Raw genomic sequence first — 22,246 nt, forward strand, 5'->3', positions numbered from 1 at the left:
AACCAATTATTTTATGGCTATTTTGACTCTTTGAAATATGATTCCTGTATGGTGTAGACAACATGCATAGCTTTTTTCGCCATTTTATGCCTTTTGACCCCCCTTTACATGTGAACCTGTGTTCATTTTATGATGTATACCAATAAAATATTATTATCTTTTAGGGTTTTTTTTTGGCTGTTGGTCGTTCATTTTTTGTTGTTGCTATTGAATTTTGACAGTTACCCTTTATAGTCCTGCATATATATATGTGTCCTATAGGGTTATTTTACATCATTTCTATTATGTAGCCTGGTTTCCTGGCTACATTCTTTACACATATATATACTATGCGTATCACAATCTTATCATATTATATTTTTGCTGTGTTATGCACAGGTGGCCTGGTTGTTGACAGAATGGACTTTCGAGCGAGAGAAAAAATCTGGCTCGACCAAGTGGACCAGGTTTTCGGTTCTGGGGGGAACAATGTCCAGCGGACGAGTGACTCTGATTGGGATAACAAATTACAAAATGTTAAATTACTATTACTTAAAAGATCAAGACTATGGTGGAATAGGCTGTTCCTAGAGAAATATATCTCTACCAAAATGATACCACGTGGATTACGAGTGAAAGTGATACCTACTTTTCCACTTGATGATGACTCATTTACTAGGAATTGGGAAGAAGCATGCAATTTATGTTCTCAGACATTTTTACAATTATTGGTTACTTTCTATACTACCAATATTGATACACTAGATGAATCCATTGATGCAGCACAGGAAGCAATACGTAAAGACTGCCCGAACGATAAGATTCAAACTTTTGAATCTGATTTGGATAAGGCTATGGACTCTCTGGTTAAAAAGATCAAGGAAAATCAATTGTCTAAATTCAATAGGGATTTAAAAGATTATCGAAATGGGCGTGTCTATCTATGGAGGAATATGAGTAATCCTAAATTACATCGTACTACCTCTAATGCTTCTGTTACTTCATTAAGTGGTCTATCAGATACATCTTAGACCTCTACCTCCTCCCATGGCTTTGGTGGGACTCATATCCTGAGGGATCATTCATTCCATCCTTATAAAAGACAGTTACCAAATCAACCTGGGACTATTCGGCGAGATAATAAGGTGATTAACCTGAGCAACCACAATCTAACTGAGGTGGATCTATCTCTTTTGGGGAGGGGTCTCACCTTTTCACCTACTCCCAGTTTTGATATTTTTAATGCGGTGAAGGACCTTAATCTATTTGCAAGATCCTTGTTGTTTAAGAGATATTTTTTTAATAAAGATTCTCAACATCTCTTTCCAACAGCGGAAGAACAGGAGGCTTTAAAAGTCCTAGAGGAACTGGCGACTGAACATGACGAGATAGGTATAATACCTTCATCCATTCGGTCGCGCTCGACTAAATTTCCCCCTCTAGCATCCTGCCCAAGTATTGATCTGTTTGTGCGGGTGGTCTCTGAGGATTTTAAAAGAATCCCTAGATTTGGCAAATCAGATAATCTATCTAGAGATGAGAGGGTGAGATTACAATACCTCCAATATCTGTCTGATGTGGTTTTAAAACCGGCAGATAAAGGTGGCAATGTGGTGATTTGGCCCACACAAATGTACGAGAAAGAGGCTTTCCGACAACTTGATGATCCGTTGTGCTATAGAAAGTTAACTTATAATCCTCTCTCGGCTTTTGTTACCAAATTAGATCACATTCTTAATAAAGCTATTACTAATGGGACTATCACTAAACAGCTATCTTTAGCACTTATTGTAAAGGAACCCACCATCTCTACGTTTTATCTTTTGCCTAAAATCCATAAAAACATCAATTGTCCACCAGGACGACCAATTATATCAGGCAAGGGGAATTTTCTCGAAAACGTGAACAAGTGGATTGATCATCATCTCCAACCGCTGGTGACCTGCCTCCCTTCATTCCTGAAGGACACGAGTGATTTGTTGCGGAAGGTCGATGGACTCTACATGGAGAGTGATACTCTTTTAGCTTCTGTTGATGTTGAGTCCCTGTATACCAGCATTAGACACCAGGATGGACTGACGGCGGTCCGATTCTTTCTTAATACATCTACCATTTCAGTGTCACTCAGGGACCTCATCCTGGAGCTTCTCGAGTTCACTCTTACACATAACTTTTTTGTGTTTAAGGGGTCCTTTTACCTGCAGCTCCAGGGGACTGCCATGGGTGCGGCCTTTGCGCCGGCCTATGCAAACCTCTTCCTGGGGATGTGGGAGAGGGATCTCTTCCTGTCGGACAAACAGGGGTCGATTGAGCGTGTCCAATTATGGGCACACTACATTGACGATATCTTCTTTGTCTGGCAGGGTAGCTCCGTCGACCTCCTGCACTTCATTTCTCTCTTGAACCACAATGATCTAAACATCAAATTAACCTTAGCATGGGATATGGGAAAAATTAATTTTCTTGATGTAACTATTAAGAAAGCTGCGGATGGATTCATCCAGACGGATATTTATCGTAAAGAGACTGCCACTAATACGCTTCTCCACGCCTCTTCTTGCCATCCGCATCACCTCATTAAATCCATTCCGGTAGGTCAATTCCTACGTCTACGTCGGATTTGCTCATCTGACGTTGATTTTCAAATAAGAGCAAAGGAATTACAGGCACGGTTTTAGTCACGTGGCTATAGCAAGCGCTGTGTCAAAAAAGCCTATAATCGAGCTAAACATATTGCCCGTAATGAGCTTCTGTATAAGAACTCTACTGTGAGTGGACTAGAAATGGATAATACAGTGAGGTTCATCACTTCATACCATTCTTCTCATGAGATGATGCGGAGGGTGATGATAAAGGCGTGGCCGATCCTTAAGGTCGATCCCATTTTGGGTAGACTTCTCCCGGACCAGCCCTCCATTACGTTTAGGCGAGCTAGCAATTTACGTGACAAGCTGGTGTCTAGTCACTATGCGAGTCGTTCTACACGAACTTTTTTGGATAATTTTGGGCTTAGGTATGGATGTTCTCCGTGCGGTAAATGTGTGGCCTGCCCTAACATTGAACGTTGTACCTCTTTTACTAACTGTGATGGTACAAAATCCTTTGCAATTAGATATCGGATATCCTGCACCACTCGCTATACAATCTATCATGCGACATGTCCATGTGGTTTAATCTACGTGGGCATGACGACGAGGCAGTTGAAAGTCCGTGTTAGGGAACATGTCCTAGGAATACAGGCCGCACTAACTTGCACGGATGATTCTCTTCTTAAAACGTTGCCGAGACACTTTAAAGAGTTTCATCAATGCAACAGTGCGTTACTGAGGATCCGTGGCATTGATGCCCTTAAAATGAATATAAGAGGTGGTAGACTCTCCAACCGCCTGGCTCAATTAGAGACCAGGTGGATTTGGACATTAGGTACGCTACATCCGGATGGCCTAAATGAGAATATATCCTATGCCCCATTTTTGTAGTCCCCGTTCACTGGACATTGGCATCAATATGGCTTTATTTTAATGCTGTTATTGTTTCTAATTTTATTATTTTTTCTTTCAGTTGTTCCGCATGACAATATGTATTTTTGTGAAGTATGCCAGTGACGTCTTCCTGATCAAGCTGCCAGTTCTCTATATATGAAGATATTTGAAATGCTTTTTGTATATACTGTTTATAAAGAAGTGGTTCATCCTATATATTACTACATATTATAATATTATATACTACTATATTATTCTCTCTTTATATGGATATATTTATATCATACCTGGTTAGCTATACTGAACAATTGCCGTATATTCGGATATTTTCTAATGATGTATAATTCTTGCACTTCTATAAATACATATGCTATTTCATTTTCAATACGGACACTGGCTTCTGCTTTGTCTATCTCTGCTGTCTACGGTGTATCTATTTATCTATGGATGCTTTGATATCAATATATTAATATATCCTATATTCTCTATTTTTCTATTTTTGTTTATCTAGTATGATCGCTCTATGATATTTAGGTTATGGAGCATGTTTAAATTGTTTAAATTGTTTTTATTTTTATTGCCTCCTTTAATATGGTTGGTAGTACTCTCCCTATTCGGTCTGCTATTGCCTCCTCCAATATGGTTGACAGTATCTTTCCTGTCATGCGCCCTGTGCACTGTCCAATCGGCCCAGTGGCTGTTTCCTCTCTCAGATGCGCCGGATCACGTGGGGCCCGCGTGCTTCCGGTTTCTTCTGGGGAGGCGCGGCCCTGTGCATGACGGACAGATTGCGCGTCCAATAATTCTCTTGTCTAGCGCTATATAAACTTATCACAGTTGCGCTTCAATAACGCCCCCTGAGGAAGGAGCTGCCCTGCTCCGAAACGCGCGTCGGGGTTAGCCTGCGTGTCTGTCTCCCATCCATTCAGGTAACGCTGTTATACTTTATACATGCCATTATTTTGGTTCTCTATTCATTTATCTGCAGTGGGTCAGGTCGGTCCATATGGATGTTTATGCACACTGGTGCTGTATATATGCTCTATTGCCTCTAGGTGACTGACAGACCAACTGTAGTGATTGTGTGATTTTTATGTGATTATTAGTGTTGAGCATTCCGATACCGCAAGTATCGGGTATCGGCCGATACTTGCTGTATCGGAATTCCGATACCGACTTCCGATATTTTTTCAATATCGGAAGTCGGCATCGGAATCGGAAGTTCAAAGTTGATTGACAGCCGAAATGACGTCATCATGATGCGCGGTGTGTGCGCATCATGATGCGCCATCATTTCGGGCCTTCCGGAGGTCTCTGCCGGCCTGCCGGGGGGCTGTGTGGACTGCCCGGGGTCTGTACCGGCCTGCCGGGGGGCTGTGCCGGCCTGCCGGTGGTCTGTGCACCCTGTGGGGGTCTGTACCGGCCTGCCGGGGGGCTGTGCCAGCCTGCCGGTGGTCTGTGCACCCTGTGGGGGTCTGTACCGGCCTGCCGGGGGGCTGTGCCGGCCTGCCGGGGGGCTGTGCTGATGTCCGGGGGTCTGTGCAAGCATCGTCCGATGGGACTATAAGTCCCATCTGGCGATGCCTGCTACCATGACAGTGATTGACACATTAGCCAATGATGGGACAGTAGTAGTCCCATCATCCGGCTAATGTGTTAAATGTTAAAAAAAAAAAAAAAAAAATACTACATACATACTACATACATACTACATGCATGCTACATACATACTACATGCTACATACATACTACATATATACTACATGCATGCTACATACATACTACATGCTACATACATACTACATACATACTACATACATACTACATACATGCTACATACATACTGCATGCTACATACATACTACATACATACTACATACATACTACATACATACCACATATATACTACATACATACTACATGCATGCTACATACATACTACATACATACTACATGCATGCTACATACATAACACATATATACTACATGCATGCTACATACATACTACATGCTACATACATACCACATACATACTACATACATACTACATACATACTACATGCATGCTACATACATACTACATGCTACATAAATATTACATATATACTACATACATACTACATACATACTACATGCATGCTACATACATACTACATGCTACATACATACTACATATATACTACATACATACTACATACATACTACATGCATGCTACATACATAACACATATATACTACATGCATGCTACATACATACTACATGCTACATACATACCACATACATACTACATACATACTACATACATACTACATGCATGCTACATACAGTGGGGAAAAAAAGTATTTAGTCAGTCAGCAATAGTGCAAGTTCCACCACTTAAAAAGATGAGAGGCGTCTGTAATTTACATCATAGGTAGACCTCAACTATGGGAGACAAACTGAGAAAAAAAAATCCAGAAAATCACATTGTCTGTTTTTTTTTTCATTTTATTTGCATATTATGGTGGAAAATAAGTATTTGGTCAGAAACAAAATTTCATCTCAATACTTCGTGATATATCCTTTGTTGGCAATGACAGAGGTCAAACGTTTTCTGTAAGTCTTCACAAGGTTGCCACACACTATTGTTGGTATGTTGGCCCATTCCTCCATGCAGTTCTCCTCTAGAGCAGTGATGTTTTTGGCTTTTCGCTTGGCAACACGGACTTTCAACTCCCTCCAAAGGTTTTCTATAGGGTTGAGATCTGGAGACTGGCTAGGCCACTCCAGGACCTTGAAATGCTTCTTACGAAGCCACTCCTTCGTTGCCCTGGCGGTGTGCTTTGGATCATTGTCATGTTGAAAGACCCAGCCACGTTTCATCTTCAATGCCCTTGCTGATGGAAGGAGGTTTGCACTCAAAATCTCACGATACATGGCCCCATTCATTCTTTCATGTACCCGGATCAGTCGTCCTGGCCCCTTTGCAGAGAAACAGCCCCAAAGCATGATGTTTCCACCACCATGCTTTACAGTAGGTATGGTGTTTGATGGATGCAACTCAGTATTCTTTTTCCTCCAAACACGACAAGTTGTGTTTCTATCAAACAGTTCTAGTTTGGTTTCATCAGACCATAGGACATTCTCCCAAAACTCCTCTGGATCATCCAAATGCTCTCTAGCAAACTTCAGATGGGCCCGGACATGTACAGGCTTAAGCAGTGGGACACGTCTGGCACTGCAGGATCTGAGTCCATGGTGGCGTAGTGTGTTACTTATGGTAGGCCTTGTTACATTGGTCCCAGCTCTCTGCAGTTCATTCACTAGGTCCCCCCGCGTGGTTCTGGGATTTTTGATCACCGTTCTTGTGATCATTCTGACCCCATGGGGTGGGATTTTGCGTGGAGCACCAGATCGAGGGAGATTATCAGTGGTCTTGTATGTCTTCCATTTTCTAATTATTGCTCCCACAGTTGATTTCTTCACTCCAAGCTGGTTGGCTATTGCAGATTCAGTCTTCCCAGCCTGGTGCAGGGCTACAATTTTGTTTCTGGTGTCCTTTGACAGCTCTTTGGTCTTCACCATAGTGGAGTTTGGAGTCAGACTGTTTGAGGGTGTGCACAGGTGTCTTTTTATACTGATAACAAGTTTAAATAGGTGTCATTAATACAGGTAATGAGTGGAGGAAAGAGGAGACTCTTAAAGAAGAAGTTACAGGTCTGTGAGAGCCAGAAATCTTGATTGCTTGTTTCTGACCAAATACTTATTTTCCACCATAATATGCAAATAAAATGAAAAAAAACAGACAATGTGATTTTCTGGATTTTTTTTTCTCAGTTTGTCTCCCATAGTTGAGGTCTACCTATGATGTAAATTACAGACGCCTCTCATCTTTTTAAGTGGTGGAACTTGCACTATTGCTGACTGACTAAATACTTTTTTTCCCCACTGTACATACTACATGCTACATACATACCACATACATACTACATACATACTACATATATACTACATGCATGCTACATACATACTACATGCTACATACATACTACATATATACTACATACATACTACATACATACTACATGCATGCTACATACATACTACATGCTACATACATACCACATACACTCACTGGCCACTTTATTAGGTACACCATGCTAGTAAGGGGTTGGACCCCCTTTTGCCTTCAGAACTGCCTCAATTCTTCGTGGCAGAGATTCAACAAGGTGCTGGAAGCATTCCTCAGAGATTTTGGACCATATTGACATGATGGCATCACACAGTTGGCGCAGATTTGTCGGCTGCACATCCCTGATGCGAATCTCCCGTTCCACCACATCCCAAAGATGCTCTATTGGATTGAGATCTGGTGACTGAGGAGGCCATTTGAGTACAGTAAACTCATTGTCATGTTCAAGAAACCAATCTGAGATGATTCGAGCTTTAGGACATGGCGCATTATCCTGCTGAAAGTAGCCATCAGATGTTGGGTACATTGTGGTCATAAAGGGATGGACATGGTCAGCAACAATACTCAGGTAGGCTGTGGCGTTGCAACGATGCTCAATTGGTACCAAGGGGCCCAAAGAGTGCCCAGAAAAAATTCCCCACACCATGACACCACCACCACCAGCCTGAACCGTTGATACAAGGCAGGATGGATCCATGCTTTCATGTTGTTTACGCCAAATTCTGACCCTACCATCCGAATGTCGCAGAAGAAATCGAGACTCATCAGACCAGGCAACGTTTTTCCAATCTTCTACTGTCCAATTTCGATGAGCTTGTGCAAATTGTAGCCTCAGTTTCCTGTTCTTAGCTGAGAGGAGTGGTACCCAGTGTGGTCTTCTGCTTCTGTAGCCCATCTGCCTCAAAGTTCGACGCACTGTGCGTTCAGAGATGCTCTTCTGGCCACCTTGGTTGTAACGGGTGGCAATTTGAGTCACTGTTGCCTTTCTATCAGCTCGAACCAGTCTGCCCATTCTCCTCTGACCTCTGGCATCAACATGGCATTTCCGGCCACAGAACTGCCGCTCCCTGGATTTTTTTTCTTTTTCGGACCATTCTCTGTAAACCCTAGAGATGGTTGTGCGTGAAAATCCCAGTAGATCAGCAGTTTCTGAAATTCTCAGACCAGCCCTTCTGGCACCAACAATCATGCCACGTTCAAAGGCACTCAAATCACCTTTCTTCCCCATACTGATGCTCGGTTTGATCTGCAGGAGATTGTCTTGACCATGTCTACATGCCTAAATGCACTGAGTTGCCGCCATGTGATTGGCTGATTAGAAATTAAGTCTTAACACACAGTTGGACAGGTGTACCTAATAAAGTGGCCAGTGAGTGTACATACTACATACATACTACATGCATGCTACATACATACTACATGCTACATACATACCACATACATACTACATACATACTACATGCTACATACATACTACATATATACTACATACATACTACATACATACTACATACATACTACATGCTACATACATACTACATACATACTACATGCTACATACATACTACATATATACTACATGCATGCTACATACATACTACATGCTACATACATACCACATACATACTACATATATACTACATGCATGCTACATACATACTGCATGCTACATGCATGCTACATACATACTACATACATACTACATGCTACATACATACCACATATATACTACATACATACTACATACAATACATTCATACAATACATACATAGACATACAGTACATATAACATAGAGTAACATACTCACCAATACTTGTCACATTGTTCCCCGAGGAACAATGTGACAAGTATTGGTAAGTATGTTACTCTATATTATATGTACTGTATGTCTATGTATGTATTGTATGAATGTATTGTATGTAGTATGTATGTAGTATATATGTGGTATGTATGTAGCATGTAGTATGTATGTAGTATGTATGTAGCATGCATGTAGCATGCAGTATGTATGTAGCATGCATGTAGTATATATGTAGTATGTATGTGGTATGTATGTAGCATGTAGTATGTATGTAGCATGCATGTAGTATGTATGTAGTATGTATGTAGCATGCATGTAGTATATATGTAGTATGTATGTGGTATGTATGTAGCATGTAGTATGTATGTAGCATGCAGTATGTATGTAGCATGCATGTAGTATATATGTAGTATGTATGTAGCATATATGTAGTATGTATGTAGCATGCAGTATATATGTAGTATGCATGTTGCATGCATGTAGTATATATGTAGTATGTATGTTGCATGTAGTATATATGTAGTATGAATGTAGCATGTATGTAGTATGTAGTATGAATGTAGCATGTATGTAGTATGCATGTTGTATGTATGTAGCATGTATGTAGCATGTAAATTTTTTTTTTTTTTACATTCAACACATTAGCCGGATGATGGGACTACTACTGTCCCATCATTGGCTAATGTGTCAATCACTGTCATGGTAGCAGGCATCGCCCGATGGGACTTGTAGTCCCATCGGACGATGCCTGCACAGACCCCCGAAGCCTGCACAGACCACCGGCAGGCCGGCACAGCCCCCCGGCAGGCCGGCACAGCCCACCGGAGCCTGCACAGACCACCGGCAGGCTGGCACAGCCCCACGGTAGGCCGGCACAGCCCACCGGAGCCTGCACAGACCACCGGCAGGCCGGCACAGCCCCCCGGCAGGCCGGCACAGCCCACCGGAGCCTGCACAGACCACCGGCAGGCCGGCACAGCCCCCCGGCAGGCCGGCACAGACCACCGGAGCCTGCACAGACCCCCTGGCAGGCCGGCACAGCCCCCCGAAAGGCCCGTACAGACCCCAGAGAGGCTGTACAAGGCAAAAACAGGGTTTTTCTTATTCCGATACCGGAAGTCCCATAGACTTGAATGGGACTTCCGGTATCGGAATCGGCGATACCGATACTTTTTTTTAAGATCGGCCGATCCATTCCGATCCGATACTTTGAAGTATCGGACGGTATCGCTCAACTCTAGTGATTATTGTTACCATATGCTATTGGCCATTATATGATGGCCATAGGACTAATGTTAACTGCTATTTGAAGAACCAATTATTTTATGGCTATTTTGACTCTTTGAAATATGATTCCTGTATGGTGTAGACAACATGCATGGCTTTTTTCGCCATTTTATGCCTTTTGACCCCCCTTTACATGTGAACCTGTGTTCATTTTATGATGTATACCAATAAAATGTTATTATCTTTTAGGGTTTTTTTGGCTGTTGGTCGTTCATTTTTTGTTGTTGCTATTGAATTTTGACAGTTACCCTTTACAGTCCTGCATATATATATGTGTCCTATAGGGTTATTTTACATCATTTCTATTATGTAGCCTGGTTTCCTGGCTACATTCTTTACACATATATATACTATGCGTATCACAATCTTATCATATTATGTCTGTATATATGTGTATGTATGTTGAAGTGTCCCCGCGTTCCTGTCCTGTACGCGCATGCGGCCTGATCGCTGCTATGCCCGCCGGCCCTTGGTGTCTCTGGCTGTGAACTGGGCCCGACCACTGTGTGACGCCGACACCCGCCGGCATCACCGTTGACCAGGCAGCATAGCACGTCACTTCCGGGTGGGACGCATCACTTCTGGTCACACAGCAATGTACGCTGTGGCCGGGAGATATAAATCAGGGTGACAAGGTCTGAATGGTAGGCCCCTTGAGAAAGGAGTCCGAAACGCGTGTCGGGGAAGACGCGCTAGCCCAGGAGGGAACGGCACCCGGTACCACTGCTGCTAATAGGTAATTTACTATTGATTATTACACAACTGAAGGTCTTTGTATGTTGGTCATGGGGTGGTGTTAGGTGCATGGCGTCTATTATTAGGCTAGTAAAAAGATTAAGTGCCACTGTGCAGCATGATGGAGTATTATGTGATTAATTAGATTATAGGGAGTTCCAGGTGACGGAGGATATTTATCCTTCTGTTAAGTCTGTGCAGCTGCATAATCAACCGGCATTCCCTGGCAACTGGTACCACTGTCATGAATAGGTAATTTACCATGCAGTATTATGCATCATGAAGGATATTGTATAACGGACATAGGGTGGTATTAGTTGCATGGCGTCCATTTTTGGCTAATAAGGAGATTAAGTGCCATAGTGTAGCATGATATAAATTTGTGTGACTAATTTGATTCTAGGGATTTTCTAGGTGACGGAGGGTATATATCTCCCTGTTAAGCCTGTGTAGCTGCATAAGCTATTGGCACACTTCCGGTCTTTATGCCATGCTTATGGTAGCCGTTTGCCCTGGGCCTTTGAGTGCTATGAGCAATGAGTGCTTTGTACATTTCTATCTGTTCCAGTGTTTGACAATGTGATTTTAATGTTGTTCGAATAAAAATTGTACGTATCTTCTATATAGTATGATTGCCTTCAGATCATCATTTTTTCATGTGATTCTTTACAGTCAAATATGATAGAGGTTCAAAGAAATTTAGGGTTTGTTTTGCTGCCTCTGACCTTAGGTGCCTAAACTTTGTTGAAGGCATCATAAAATGTGAAGATTCCCAAAAGATTTTGGGTTGCAATGTAGTGCCCGGGGTCTGAATGCTGTGTTTGCATCCTAGGTCATGGGTCTTCCAGCAGGACAATGACCCCAAACATACTTAAAAAAGAACCCAGAAATAGATGGAAATAAAGCACTCGAGATGTTCAGAAGTGGTGTGACGCTAGTCACTTTTCACGGCCAAGCCATGAGTCAGAGTGGTCAAGGAGTCCAAGGTCAGAAGCCAGGAGGGTACGTCATAAAAAGAAGGAAGGGGCAAAGTGTGGTCAGGTAACATTCCGAGGTCAGAGTACCATGAGGATAACCGATCAGAGCTGAAGGGGTTAAACAGGCGGATGGTCAGAACGAAGTCTAAGGTCAGACAACAGATCAAGCATACAGAACTCCGTGCACAGGAAAGCACAAAGCACAAACCTCACATGTGGAATGTACGTCTGGCAAAGTTCTGAGAGCACCCCTCTATACCAGATAGGGGGCCACTGGAACCTCAGGCTTCCCAGGAAATTTTAGATGGAAGGCCCTGACCAACCAATCGGCCTTCACATCTCGAGAAGGGACCCAGGATCTCTCCTCTGGTCCATATCCCCTCCAGTGGATGAGGTAGTGGAGGAAATTATGGACCCTCTGAGAATCCACAATCTGAACCTCATACTCCAGTCCACCGTCTTCTGAAAGCGAAGGAGGCGTGGATGAGGGAGATAATGCAGAAGGGACATACTCCTTTAATAGGGATTTATGGAATACTTTAGGGATGCGCAGGGATGGAGGAATCTTTAATCTAAATGCCACAGGATTTACCACCTCTAGGATCACATATGGACCAATAAACTTTGGACCCAACTTTGCCGACGGCACGTTAAGTTTAACGTTCCTGGAAGACAATCAATCCTTATCCCGAATCTTAAAAACAGGACCCACCGAACATCTTCTCTCAGCCTTTCATTTTTGGCGAATCTGGGCAGTCCCAATATTCTTTTGAATCTCCCTCCAGACATCTCCAAGTCTCTGCACGATGACCTCCACCCCAGGGCATTCAGAACTAATTCTAGAAAATTCACCAAAATGGGAATGAAAACCCTAATTACAAAAGAACCCTGAGGTTCCGGTAGAATGATTTACTCGACTTTTAAAAGCAATCTCACCAACAGGTAAAAACGAAGACCAGTCCTCCTGTCGCACCGCCACAAAGCACCTTAAAATTTGTTCCAATGATTGATTTGTCCTCTCAGTCTGACCATTGGTTTCAGGGTGATAAGCAGATGAAATTGACAAGTCAATCACTAGTTTACTGAAAAAAGCTCTCCAAAATTTAGAGACAAATTGTACTCCCCTATCAGACACAATGTTCACAGGGATCCCACATAACCTTAGAATATGAGAAATATACAATCTGGAGAGTGTCTTTGCATTAGGTAATCCCCACAAAGGAATAAAATGAGCTTGTTTGCTGAATCGATCAACTACCACCAAAATAGCAATTTTCCCATCAGACAGAAGCAAATCTGTAATGAAATCCATGGACAAATGAGTCCATTGTCTTTCTGGAATAGGCAATGGAGCTAATTCCCCAGCTGGCCAGCTATGACTGACTTTGGCGCGCACGCAGACTTCACAAGCAGATACAAAATCTTTAATATCATTATGCATGGACGGCCACCAAAAAAGTCTAGCAATGGCTTTCCTGTGGCAGTAACCCCAGGATGACCACTTAAAACGGAATCATGAAATTCCTGTAACACCCGCAATCTTAGGTACACAGGCACAAATAATTTGGACCCTGGGGAAGAGGAAGGTGCCAATGACTGGGCTTTACGAATCTCCTCTTCCAGCTCCGAGGTTACCATAGACACCACAATACCCTGAGGAATAATGGAGGATGGAGGTTCTGGAGGAATGGAATTTAGACTACGAGATAAAGCATCAGCTTTCACATTCTTAGACCCTGGCCTGAATGAAATAGAAAAATTAAACTGAGAGAAAAACAAGGACCATCTGGCACTGTCTAGGAGTTAATCTTTTAGCTGATTCAATGTAAGTTAAATTCTTGTGATCCGTGATTACCGTAACTGGATGAACTGCCCCCTCCAAAAAATGCCTCCATTCCTCAAAGGTCAATTCGACAGCAAGTATCTCCCGATTCCCAACATCATAATTTCTCTCTGCCTGTAAAAATTTTTATAAAGTAAAGCACATGGACGCAGGATAGTCAGAGTTTTGGGCCCCAGCGATAAGACTGCCCCCACTCAGATCTTCGAAGCATCCACCTCCACAATGAACGGTTCCTGGAGATCAGGGTGGATCAGAATTGGTGCAGACATAAAACACTCTTTCAAGCTTTCAAAAGCAATGATAGCACCCGGCGACCAAACCTTGAGATTCGCCCCCTTACATGTAATGTCAGTAAGCGGTTTAGCAATCTCTTTAGCAATAGTTGGCGAATCCCAGAAAATGCTGCAAAGCCTTAAGATCATGAGGTTGAACCCAATCAATTATAGCCTGCACCTTCCCAGGTTCCATCTTAAACCCTTCTGCTGACAAGATAAACCCCAAGAAAGAGATTTCCTGCACAAAAAAACAAACAAAAAACACATTTCTCTAATTTAGCAAACAGAGCGTTCTTCCTCAATCTCTGTAACACAATACGGACATGCTCCTGGTGAGTGTCCAAGTCTTGAGAAAATTAAAATATCATAGGGAGAGATCGCTTAGCTGCTAGGGCGAGTCTTTTGGCCTCTTGATAACACAAAAGCCATTTTCAAGGCTACCTGCAGTGTATACTAAGTCAGTGTAGAGCAGGGAGAGAGAGATACTCGAGTATGTACAGTTTAAAGGAGCCAGTCACTAGCTCCATAATACCACCAAAAAATAGCTCTTTTCATAGCTGAAGACACACAACAAAGTCAGAGTACAGGGAGGGAGAGATTGTGTATTAGGTAGGGAGAGGGTAATATGTTCTTCCAGTGTCCATCTTAAAACAGCTCTTGTTAGAGGCAAAGCAATATTTTTCCAGCACAGAAAGTACTAGCATTTAGTGCTGCCTTTGTCTTTGCTCCGCCTCCTCTGTGTTCAATTTCAAATGCTGGCACCTGCCCTGTAATATATTTTCTTGGGCATGCGCAGTTAGCGCTGCCCGTTCTCACATCACTTCATGGCTATCATGCCTGCGTGGACGCGCTGACAGAGATCTCGCCCCGCAGTCGCTTATGATTTATTCACACTGCGGGGCTGGGAATCTTGGACATGAGAGCCACAGAGAACTACTGCGTATGCCCAAGATTCCCAGTCCCGCAGTGTGAATAAATCATAAGTGACTGTGGGGCGGGATCTCTGGCAGCGCGTCCATGCAGGTGCGAAAGCCAGGCCATGAAGTGACGTGAGAACGGGCAGCGCTAACTGCGCATGCCCAAGAAAATATATTACAGGGAAGGCGCCAGCATTTGAAATTGAACACAGAGGAGGCGGAGAAAAGACATAACAATGAAATGAGTGATGGATATGAGGCGTCGGTGTCAGAGGGGGGAAGACCTGCCCCCCGGTCAAGATTCTGGTATGTCTGACCAATTTTATAAACGATTATTTCTGCGGTGGAAGGGATGCTAAATAAAAGAGCCACCTTGACAGAATGCAGCATTAGTGCTGCACAAGGTGGCTCTTTTACTTAAAAACGCCTGGGGGGGTGACAGGTTCCCTTTAAAAAGGTGGTTAGTGCCCTGTGCAAAGCAGTAGCCCAAACATTTCCTACTGCCTGCTACCAAGCACGCACCAGGCCATTTTCCCCGGTATTTTTGAGGTCACAGCCTACCTTCTGCTGTCCACATTAGTCCACTGAAAAAGGCGGTTAGTGCCCTACGCAAAGCAGTAGTCCAAACATTTCATACTGCCTGCTACCAAGCATGCACCAGGCCATTTTCCCCGCTATTTTTGGGGTCCAAGCCTGGCTTCTGCTGTCCACATTAATCAACTTAAAAAGACGGTTAGTGCCCTACGCATAGCAGTAGTCAAAACATTTCCTACTACCTGCTACCAAGCATGCACTACGCCATTTTCCATACTATTTTGTCCAGTGTGCCGTCCCTGCATTGCACAAGCACGTTGAACAATCTGAACCGTGCTCTCACCAACGCTGTAACCGGGAAGGTCCACCTAACAAATTGGACACCTGGATAAGTTGTTGTGAACTGGGACGATACATTTCTGTCACGGCACACTAGGTGAACCTGGTGGAGGGTGGGACCAAGGCGCAAACTGGAACATCACGCATCCTACCCACGCCAAGAATAGCAGGCCCAACCTCTGTCAGGGTTTCCGACTCTTCATATTCCACTTCCTCTCTCCCATCCTCCTGATCCTCATCCTCTGAGAAAGAACCCTCCCCATCACTGCCAAGCAGGGACCTGTGCAGCAGCGCATTGGCAAAGTGGCAACACACTCTGCTGATGCTGATCTGTTTAGGTCATAAACCACACACTGCAGCAGGGGGACCAGGGGGACGCGGTTTTTAGATGGTGCAGGTATTTTGGTGGGATCTGGGCCGACATTGATAAAATGACCGGTTTGCCCACAGTAAAAACATGCTCCCACACCACGGCGAACCGCAGGCAACCCCATTTGGGAACCAACTCCTCCCTGCATGGGTTCGTCTGCCTGCTCAATTGTATTCTCCTCCCTAGCAAGGACAACAGGGGGCACAAGATATGCAACTGTAGACCCACGAATGCTGCTGACAGAGTTGAGGCTGAGGATGCATTGCTTGTCGTGGTTGCATAAGTCTCCTCTGCTGTGCTACTCAGCTGCATGCTTCTGGGTTTATACCAAGTGGGATCTACTACCTCATTGTCATCCTCTCTGTTCTCCCACTCCTCACCCTGAGAGTCACCCTCCTCCTCTTCCTGCCTGAGAGCACAGTACTGTCCACGTGCGCCTCAAGTTTCTGAATCTTATCAGGATCACCTCCACTCCTTGGGGTTAACGTCTAGTTATGAGGGTTTGGATTCTGCTCAGACCCACCTTCGTCCGGCCCTGGATCAAGCTGAAAAAACATTTAGGCATTGATGCAGATGATTTTCCCCTCTTGACTGAGTGGAGTAGCCCGTCAAGTAACAGAAGTTGTAAAAATGCAGCGCAATTGCTCACTGCAGCAAAACAAACCTACTTCTCATCTCTCATTTCATACCTGTCTCACAACCCTAAACAGCTATTCATTACTTTCAATTCTCTCCTCATCCACCAGCTCCCCCTCCCTCTCATCTCATCTGAAGACTTTGCCTCATTCTTCAAGCAAAATAATGGTACTGTAAGGCAAAGCTTTTGCTTAAAGTCCCCACAGCCCCTCCTCATAAGTACTCAACTCTCCTCCTCCAAAACACCATCACCATGATGGAAGATCAACTTTCCTCTTTACTCTACAAATCACGTCTCTCCATCTGTGAACTTGACCCAATAACGTCCCACCTCATTCCTAATCTTACCACAGTCTTCATCCCAAGCCTAACCAACCTTTTCAACCTGTTACTATCAACTGGTGTCTTCGTCTCATGATTAAAACATACCTCGATCACACCTATCCTCAAAAAGCCCTCCCTTGACATCCTCTGTGTCTAGCTATTGTCCCACCCAACTTCTCCCTTATGCCTCCAAACTACAGGAACAACACGTCCATTTTGAACTGTCCTATCACTTCTCCTTTTGCTTTCTCTTTGACTACTTACAATATGACTTCCAACCGCACCATTTCACTGAAACTGCCCTGACTAAAATCACCAAAGACCTACCAACCACCAAATCAAAGCAATGCTTTGTAATTGTCATGATCCAGTCCGGGGTTTGTGTCTGATTATTCTCTCCCCGGGATGGTCATGCGGGGGTTAATCTTCCCTGCCTCGTTTTGGCATCTGTTGCTGTTACCTTTTGTAGGCTTTTGTCAGTTACAGTTTTAGTCTCTGGCTTGAGCAGCTGACCCCGTTATATCTTGATTTGTCGTCTGTCTGTTTACCTAGGTCCCGTTCCTGTTTCCCCCTGTGACTTCGCTCGTCATATTACTCGCTCTCTACTTTGAATAGTAGATGAATTTTATTCGCAGTCACAATAGACGTTTCGGTCAATACACTATGACCTTCTTCAATATGCTGCAATAGTATAAATAATATGAAAATCAATCGAAAAAAATAACATGAATATTATATCAGAGATTCTAATCAAGAAACAACAATCTCCAAAAATTGTGCACAAATGATGAAGAGATAAATGGAAAATGAAATAAGCAAAAAGAAAAGGAGATACAGAACATACCCGACTGCTCTTGTTATGTAGGAATGGGTAACCTCAAGAAGTCAGGTATAATTCGTGACCCAACAGATCCGTAAGTTAAATGCATAGGATCCAATATGAGTCCTAAATTAACATGAAACAGGAACATTGTTGAATGCTAGAATGTATTAGAATATATTATATGATGGTAATAAGGTCTATGTGAGTGCGTATTATATATATAGTGACCAACCTGTGGTTAAACAAACAGGGGCACAGAATTCGTGTTTCATGTGGCGTGAGGTACTGGCGTCAGTTCACCTGAATGATTTGTGGCAGAAATAGGAGTTAGTATGTCCAAATTATATGTAATTTGTTATGAAACCCATTCAATAACATACCATATATATATATGGAGTGGCCAAAATAAATCACGTCTGGAATGAATCGTGTCAGTATTATCCTTTATCTTTTAACACCTAAAATGGTAATTCACAATATATTGTCAGCACTATACAATCGGCAAACAGACCAAGACTCCAGTAAAAAGCTATATGTACAAACCATGTGGTGGATTTGCACATCAAATCGTATCTGTGTTTCTCTTTGTTCTTATCACCTGAAACGATAGTCCACAATATGTTGTCAGCGCTATATGGTCAGCACACAGACCAGGAATGCAGTGAGAATATATATCTATATATACACACCATATAATGATTCTCCAGCGTGTACGGACTCAAACATCTGAACACCAATGTTGTCCATATGGAAAAGAAAGGGTCAATCAGTGCGTTTTACTAGTAAAGTGATCAAATCCTAAGAGAGTAATTGTAATGTCCCTTACCGGTGGTGGATAGTGGTGTCTCCTGCCACAGGGGAACGCGGCGTCCACCGCTTGTTCATGTGCAGAGAGACAGCGTACTGGCGCCATTATATGAAGGCTGGGGACGGGACAAAGATCCCGGCGCGAAACCGGAAATGCGTCTCCGGAAGTGACGTCGCGCTCTATTGAAATGTTGCATGCGTTCCACAATGCACAGGAACCTTTTTTGTGCACCACTTCAGCTGTGCCATGGTATACATTTATTATAGTTACTCACCTTTACGTGTGCACGCTGTATACTATGTCTTCGTTGATTTTTTCGTATAATGAAGAAGAAACTAATGCTATATTGTCTAAGTCAAATTTTTCTAGTGAATTCCTCAAGGCTCCTCCGAGGGAGACAAGAGGAAGGGATTTGGAGCGTGAGTCATGACATCTGATTAATCTCGAGTTACATTGTGCCACATTAACTGAATACCTTCGGGTCAATCGTATTCCAAGGGGTTTTAGGGTTCCACTACGACCAACCCTCTTCAGTGATTCTTCGGTCTTTTGCCAAAAATTTGAGCAGATTCTGAATAAGTGCTCTTTTGACTTAATGACTTTGACTGTTGAGCACCTTCAGGGTGCCATTACATCTTCAAGGGACACGATACAGAACATTGAATCACAACTGTCTTCTTCTGGTACAGCAGATGAATTGAGTGCCTTAAAAACCAAAATTAAAACAGTTATTGATCAGCATAAGAGAGACACGGAAAATAGAAAAAGGATCAAGTTCCAAAGAGACCTGGAAGATTACGATAAAAATAGTATGTACCATTGGCGTAATAACACTTTTCCTCGCTCTGACTCCTCTAGGTTTGATTATCGTTCATCTAACGTCCCTTCTACCTCAGGCTCTGAAACAGACAGGAGAGACACCCATACAAGCTCATCTCATTTTTTGGACCAACGCAGACGGTGCCCAAGAAGAAGAGGCCCCGCCGGAGCCAGCGAAGGAAGAGGTCCAGACTTCTACAGAGTAACACGCTCCCAGGTACAAACTCTTTAGTTATTAACATTTCCTCAAGGTCTATCAGCATTGCAGAACACGATTTACTACAGAAGGGACTATCATTCTGCCCATCATTAAACTCAGTACCTTTGGACTAGATATGGAGCTACAGCGCTTCTTTCGTCGCATAAGACTTTTGACTCACTTTGCAAAGAGTGATCAGGTTCCAGACCCCATTCCCACTACGAACCAACCCTTGGTCTCAATCAGATATTTGGGCTTCGGTAATAAAAGCTCCTATAGACCACCGCAGGGCTCCCATGCCTTAGAATCTTTTATTGAATTTGTGGAGAAGGCCTTCTCTAAAATCCGTCGGGATACTGAGAATGGTAAACTACATTTCTCTCCCAATTTAACCAACTTGGATTTTCAGGCTCTACAGTCCTTACGTAGGGATAATAACATTATTATTAAACCTGCCGATAAGGGCGGGGCCATAGTAGTAATGGACAGAGCAGATTACATTAAGGAAGCCCATTGCCAATTGGGCGATAAATCTGTTTACATTCCATTGAGACATGACCCAACAAAGGATATCAAAGATGCTATATCCAATATCCTCACTACCTACCATGAACAGGGAGTCATTGACTCCAAAACCAAAGAATTCCTGACAAAAACAAATCCGATCATACCGGTCTTTTATATGCTTCCAAAAGTACATAAAAGTTTGGAGTGTCCACCAGGCCGACCCATTGTTGCGTCCACCGAATCCATTTTCTCTCCCAGATCAATCTTCCTAGAGAAGATATTAACTCCATTAACACAGAAAGCACAATCTTTTTTACTTGACACAGGCGAGTTTCTTAATATAATTCAAACTATCGGTACAATTCCCAAGGAGTCCTTTTTAGTCTCCTTTGACGTTAAAGATCTTTATACGTCGATCCCACATAACCAGGGTATTCAGTGTATGAAACACTTACTATTTATATAGACTTGGCACACACCAAAAAGATTCTGATGCAGAAAGGTGGTTTTAATGAATTGCAGTACATACATACAGACGTTTCGGTCTAGGACCTTCATCAATGTACTGTGAAATATAAATAAAGATAACAAAAATAAAAATTGACAAAGAAAGTATATACAACAAATTACATGGGTTTTCAAAATGAAAAATGGATAACATGCTGAGACATCGTTCACATTATAGCACAGAATAAATGATGGCACAGGGAATAGCAAGCAATCGTGAAGAACAAGATCAAGAGAAGGAGGCACATACCAATAAGTTGTACTGTGAGCTCTTAGTGACTGGGCTTTAAGGGAGATACCTATGGGAAATTGAAGCTGCTATAATGGCTGCTATGGTGGCCAGAAGTAAAAAGTAAAGGGATACACATGCTGCACCACATCCATTTCAAACCAATACTGCAAGGGGGCACCTGCGGCCGTCCCACTGTGGGAGGAGAGGAAATGCTAAATAACTTCATGACAAGAGGCATAAAGACTGTCAGGTTGTGCATAGAGAGATCATGGGATCTTACCGTGGTTCTATATAACAAGTGGACGCAGTATCCACGGCGAATCCAAGGGTGCTGTGATAAGGGAGAGTGACAGGGTTTTATAGTCCTGGGTGAGATGTAGCAGGGGCGGGAGCGTGCACCCGGAAGTGGAAGGACAAGTCCTGTAGGCATCATGTGTTCCAGATGCTAAGAGAGGACGAAAGGGGGGGCGTGTCAGCAAAAAAAGCCCCAGGAGAATGCTGCAGCCTGACAGGCTGGATCGCAGATCAGGGCAGTGAGGAGGGATTTGTTACTATGGAAGCTACTGCAGCTCTGATATCAGAAGTGCCAAGAGTGAAAATAGTGGCTATTCAGTGCTCTGGTGGTGAAGATTCAAAAAATTCACAATTGTTGATTCTGTAATTGAGATAAAATGCAGTTAGTATCGAGGACATGGAGTATTACAATAAGATACAATAAAGTGAAAGAAAACATCATGATGCAGCATTGAAACAAAAATTACACAACATGTCCAAGCAGAATAACGGTGTCAGGTTATGTCAAAACTTATGACTGGAGGAAAGCCTGGATATCATAATCTTTGTTTAACCCCTTAGGTGCCAAAGTGTTGAGCTCATGGATCCAGTAGGCCTCTCTTC

The 22,246-nt window shown here is 43.1% G+C and overlaps 1 long non-coding RNA gene across 10 annotated transcripts in view; it reads right to left on the reverse strand.

Moving 5' to 3' along the window:
- The window catches only part of LOC141085659 (uncharacterized), a 33,763-nt gene extending 11,954 nt beyond the window's left edge, over positions 1-21,809 (reverse strand). The window contains exons 1-11 of one of the 10 annotated variants that reach the window (XR_012231351.1): positions 21,630-21,809; positions 21,368-21,416; positions 21,066-21,175; positions 20,775-20,878; positions 19,903-19,984; positions 18,967-19,790; positions 18,821-18,875; positions 18,658-18,735; positions 18,510-18,577; positions 18,299-18,400; positions 18,003-18,135 (exon numbers count right to left, since the gene is read on the reverse strand). This is a non-coding gene — a long non-coding RNA (uncharacterized lncRNA). Of the gene's footprint in view, positions 1-17,914; positions 18,136-18,298; positions 18,401-18,509; positions 18,578-18,657; positions 18,736-18,820; positions 18,876-18,966; positions 19,791-19,902; positions 19,985-20,774; positions 20,879-21,065; positions 21,176-21,367; positions 21,542-21,629 lie in introns of all 10 variants that reach the window. The other 9 variants (XR_012231348.1, XR_012231353.1, XR_012231352.1 and 6 more) reach the window with 9 other exon arrangements.
- Between the last annotated feature and the right edge of the window lie 437 nt (positions 21,810-22,246).

The sequence above is a fragment of the Dendrobates tinctorius genome, unplaced genomic scaffold (assembly GCF_039654945.1).
Source record: "Dendrobates tinctorius isolate UK_male_01 unplaced genomic scaffold, ASM3965494v1 ptg000028l, whole genome shotgun sequence".
Taxonomy (NCBI): domain Eukaryota; kingdom Metazoa; phylum Chordata; class Amphibia; order Anura; family Dendrobatidae; genus Dendrobates; species Dendrobates tinctorius.